The sequence below is a fragment of the Vicugna pacos genome, chromosome 27, assembly GCF_048564905.1.
Source record: "Vicugna pacos chromosome 27, VicPac4, whole genome shotgun sequence".
Taxonomy (NCBI): domain Eukaryota; kingdom Metazoa; phylum Chordata; class Mammalia; order Artiodactyla; family Camelidae; genus Vicugna; species Vicugna pacos.
The window spans coordinates 3,197,785-3,203,336 of record NC_133013.1 but is presented as its reverse complement, the minus strand read 5'-3'; the positions used below and the strand labels follow the sequence as shown (position 1 = coordinate 3,203,336).

Genomic DNA, 5,552 nt, shown 5'->3' with positions numbered 1-5,552 from the left:
AGAAGAATATGAAGGGGGTGGAGGAAGACAAGAGCAGACGAGGAAATGCCCACCACAGTCCACCTGTTTGGCTGTTTGGCTGTTTGGCATCCATCCTCAGTCTGCCACCTGTACAAGGCCATGATGCTCAGGATAGCATGATGGGATTATCTTAAATGAGTGAGATGTTCTCATCACTTTCTCAAAAGGTGAGATGTACAGTCCATCTCTATCTGTCACTGCAGCCAGCCCTGGGTGAGGCTGTTAAGGACATTCTAGCCAAAGCCAGCTGCACCTCAGAGATGCACAGTGAGATATAAATGGAGAGAAGGCAATTGGTCTGATAGGTACCTACAAGGGCATACTTTTTTAGTTCTAAATCTTAAAGGAATTTTTCATATGTCACATGATGAACAATATCTGAAGCAACAATTTGCAAAACCCTCAAATGACTTGTAAGGTCAAATCTTATATTATCTGAGATAGATAAATATCTCTGATGAATAATAGAATAAACTGAGAACATAGAGTTAAAATTCAATCAAGGAATGGAAGTGGCTGCTTCTGCCTGTAAAGAACAATTTCCCCATGAATAAAATCTTGTCTCTGTCTGCGACTCATGTTATTGGTTTATGAATGGTTCCGAGATCCTGGATGCTTTCTTAACTGGTTTTCTTGTACGAAGCCAGCCGAAGCCAGCAGCAACTGGCGTGCCATGGGGGCTGGTCACACAGTTTGATCAATCCCAGTGAGTGGCATGAAATTGGTTCAAACAACAGAACTTTCAAAGGAGTTGGCACTGGATGGATGCATTGATCGTCGCTCATACAGTCTTATAGTTAAAAGTATGTAGGCCTAGACATAGAAAGAAAGATTTTATTTCCCCATCCTGGAAATGGCTCAGAAACTGGGAAAGTTTCATGGCCCTTCACGCACTTCTGAAAGTTGGAATTTGTCAGGAGTGTTGATCTCAACCTAACCACGTGTATATGTCTATTCAGAAGCTGATTCCATGCAGTGGTTCACACATGTCACGTGCTGTGGAAGTTCCCTAGGGGAGTGGACCCTCCGTCACTGTCTGCATCCCCGTGCACTCCCCCGATAAAGCTGCATTTCTGTTGGAGACCTCTCATTTCTTTATCTCTGGCCCTACTGATCCCTGTCTCAGTCCCCAAACATCAGCTGCTCCTGGGGCAACTCACCCAGGCCCTTTCTCATCTTTCTTTTGATTACCATCTCTCCTCCTGCCAGAGACAGAGCGAGAACAGAAAGCAACAAATTGGCCAGCACGTTAGAATTCCTTGAGTACAAGAAATGGTAATTCTGTCATTAAGTGAGATGATGGAGGTGTTAATAACCCTATTGTGATAATCACTTCACAATATATGTGTATCAAGTCATCATGCTGTACACCTTAAACTTACACAATGTCATATGACAATTATATCTTAACAAAACTGGGAGGAAAATAAAATACAATTCCTTTGGGTAATAGTGTTTGACCAGTAAACACTATAATTTGTGACATTTGCTGATTACACAAGCAGGCTGTCCTGGGTTAAGAATCTCAGGCTGGGTCTTCAGGTCTCTAAGGAATTACAATTTTGATAAGAAGGGTCTGTATTTACTCCAATTCCTTAACCTGGGTTCTAAAAAGCTGAATCTTCCCACACCGGGAGTCGAACCCGGGCCGCCTGGGTGAAAACCAGGAATCCTAACCGCTAGACCATGTGGGAGACGACGACAGCGGTTTCAAGTGTAAATTACTTGAATCATTATCCTCCGCTTCCGCTTTCGGTTCTGACCCCGCCTCCGAGTCGCAGCAGCCTTCTGCGCCTGCGCGGCTTCTCCGCTCCCAACAATTGCGGTCAGTGCGGCGCTGCTTCTCCGCGCGCGGGGCCGGGCACTTGGCGCGGGGGCCTGGCAGCCGCGGAGCCCGCACACCCCGCCCGGGAAGCCGACCCCCGACCCCTCCGCAACCCCGCCCCGGGAGGCTAAGGCTTTGTGTAAATCTATAGAAATCTTTGTCGCAAGGCTCCGCTGTGACGTTTTATAAAAGAGTGGTTTGAATAGCTTGAAGAGCACGTTGGGAGCCTGGCTCAGTTCTCAGTTTCTTGGGGTTTGACTCTGAGGGTAACTTATTAGATCAGATTTTTCCAATCATGATGTTTAAGGTCGTAGGGCATTTTAAGTGGAATTTTGCATTTAGAAGACAATAGATGAAGCGCCCCCCACCCCCGCACTCCACCCCGCACCCCTAGTAGATCAAGGGGAACGTTTTAGGGCAAAGGACCTTCAGACACTGACTACTGTTTTTTAAGATCTTGTTTAGGGATGGCCTTACATTGAAAAACCAAAACAAAATGCCCAAAGCCATAGAGGCAGAATCCACACCTTGCGCTGTTCTAACGAGTTAGACTTTGAAAAGAAAAAAAGAAAAAAGAAAAAAACTACTGACTGGGAGGTGAGCACGTCCAACCTGCCTAAGAGATGGGTGTCGCGCGAGGAAAGAAACCACAGGGGCCCCACAGGAAGACAGCACTGCCACAGAGCCCGAGGCGAGCCTCCACTGAGTCACTCTGGAATTCCTGAGAAAGCTGCCGCGCGGGCTTCTCTGCGCCTTGGTGTGCTGCCTCCCGCGCTGACGGAACAGAATCCCTGGGATCTTCCTGCCTTGGTCCGGCAGGCTTGGCCCCATGACTGTGCCCAAATCTGAGACCCTGTGCCTCGTTCTGCACCAGGCATCACCTGTCCTGGTGGCGTGGAGCCCGCTGGTGGCTCTCTGGGGCCATAAAACCCCCACTCCTGGTCTCTGTGTGCAGGGAGCCATTGACACCTTAACCCCTGCTCCCCGCTTCAGGACACTCCACAGACCTGCATTTCTACCGGATAAAAACATCTCTTAATGTGTGTTTACCCTGCAGGGCTCATCGCCCCAGGCTAGAGCTCCTCTCACAATGCTGTAGGTGGACAGGACTCACATCCTGCCCCTGTCAGAGTCATAAATCCTACAGTTCAGAGAAGTCCCTGACAGGTCTTACAACCAATCGGTGACCTGTGCGTGAATTCATCACCCAGCCCCTACTCCTTGTGTGCCCAGCCCCCTCCCCCCAATAAAAGACCCTGCAAGGCCAGCTGTCATCTGTGTGTCCTGCTGTTGTCTATTAGGTTACGCTGGTAACCTAATAAAGTCCTTTCTTGAAATCTCCTTTGCTTTTGGTAAGTTCTTTTACCACTCACATCACCGGCCCCTCACCTCACTGTGCCCACAACAGGCCGGAAGGTGAGTTCATGCTGAATTAAACTCTGCTCTTTCCTTGAAGCCTTTTGGCACTGGGTTGGGTGGTTTGTTTTCTTAGGAATCAGGTCCCTTGGGATTTTGTTCTTTGACTGGGTTTACCTTGTTCTTTGGCAAAACTTTTTTAGGACCTAACACCTGCTTGTCTGTCTACTTGTCTTGTGTCTTAAAATTGTCTGGTAGGGGGAAAGTTGGTGGGAAGAGAATGGATCTGGACTTGAGAGACCCATCCTCAGGCCAACCTCAGGAGCTGAGAAATTGGGATTTAAATTTTGTAACATTTATAATACAGTGAGATTCTTTTGTCACAGTCTGCATCTGACCCTGTGAATCCCTGACTTGCCAAATAATTTTTGAACATTTTAATGCATAAGGTTCCTCTTCATCCTGTGAACTTCATGCATTTTGACAAATGCACGGTTTCATGTTTTCACCATTACGGAACCATACAGAATAGTTTCACTACCCTAAAAGATCTCCTGTGATTCAACAGTATTTCCTTTCCAAACCCCTGGCAACCACTGCTTGCCTCTCTGGTTTTGCCTTTTCCAGAAGGTCATATAAATGGAATCACACAGATGTGGTATTTTCAGACTGTCTTCTTTCACTTAGCAATGTGCATTGAAGAGTCACGTGTTTTGGTGTAGTCTGATAGCTCATTTCTGCTCATCACTAAATAATGTCCCATTGTAGTACATCCAAAATTTGTTTATCCATTCACTGAGTGAATGACATCTTGGATGCTTCTTTTTTTGGCAATTATGAATAAAGTGGCTACAAACATTTATGGGCAGGTTTTTGTGTGGGAAAAATTTTTTTAAATCAGTTGGGTAAATACCTAGGAGCGCGATTGTTATAGCACGTGATAAGGGCATGTTTGGCTTTGTAAGTGACCGCCAAGCTGTCTTCCAAAGTGGCGGTACCATTTTGTGTTCTCCTAGGAATGATGGAGAGTTCCTTCTGCTCCATGTCCTTGCCAGCAGCTGATTTGTCAGCTTTTTGGATTGTAGTCATTCTGGTACATTGGTAGTGGTATCTCACTGTTGTTTTAATTGGCCTTTCCTCAATGACAAGTGATGTTGAATACCGTTTCATGTGCTTATTTGCAGCCTTTGCAGGTTCTTTGATTCTGTTCTGATCTTTTCCGCATCAGCACTCAGGGATCTTCCTACAGCAGCAGAACATCCTTGCCTTACTGCACATGCGTGACTCTATGTGCCATTTTTCACTCCTTTACAGCCTCCAGCAGGCCGGGGCGGGGCCTGTCATTTGATCTGATGATCAAATGACACATGAAAGAACATTTTGAAAACATGTGTAATTATAAAAAATATATACCTACCCCGACTTCCATCCAGGAAGAAGCCAACTCAAGCAGTTTGTCACAATTCCTTCCAGACCTTTTTCTTCTGTGGGATTACTTTTCTTTACATTAAAAAAAAAATTTTTGTTGGACGTATCATGTATTTTCAAACTTTTCTAACCTTAAATCATGCTGAAACAAACCACGTGCTTCATAAATCTTTGACCTCGTTTCAGATGAGACCCCAGAATTAGAATTATCATGTAAAATTTTAACAGCCCTTTAAAGCATCTCTGATACACACATCCAAGTGTTTCTTTCACAAAATTGCTAACATTTTATTTCCACGGGCAGAGACCGTGAAGGTCTGTAACTACACTCCCACCAGCGCTGAGTCAGGTCAGCGGTTTCCATCTTTGTCACGCTATCAGCCCAACATGGTATCTTGTGTTAATTTAGATGTGTTTAATTTACGAGTCGAGTTTGAACGTTCTCTATTGCGCTTGAAATGAGTTTCCGGTAATAGTTTTCGTGAAGTACTCATTTGTGGTCTCAGTGACACTTCACTGCAGTCTGAGTCACAGCCACTGACTGCTTCTCTAGCTGTATTGGAAATAACACCAAGGGAGGGGTGTCATGCACAGACCCGAGTTTTAACCTCAAGCGAAGCCGGATTAACAAGACAGCCGCCCCATGCACTACGGTTTTGACATGAAGTAATGATTCACTCCGTGGGCCTCTGTTTCCTAATTTGTGAACCAGGAGCTTCCCTTGTGCTTAACAAGACTGGTGTAAGGATGACATGAGATAATACATGTGACAGGCCTTCCTCTCTTCAGGCTATTTGCCCAGAATTGCTTGAGGATTTAGCTATTGTGCAAATCTATCCATTGCTGGGAACAGGAAATTTACTACTTATAGAAAGTACATGGGATTATGGGGCTGGCCTTAGTGAGGGTTATATAAGGGAAC

General features: G+C 45.5%; 1 non-coding gene across 1 annotated transcript; it reads right to left on the bottom strand.

Moving 5' to 3' along the window:
• Positions 1-1,643: 1,643 nt before the first annotated feature.
• TRNAE-UUC (transfer RNA glutamic acid (anticodon UUC)) lies at positions 1,644-1,715 on the bottom strand. Its single transcript has one exon. It is a non-coding gene; the product is annotated as a tRNA-Glu (tRNA).
• Between the last annotated feature and the right edge of the window lie 3,837 nt (positions 1,716-5,552).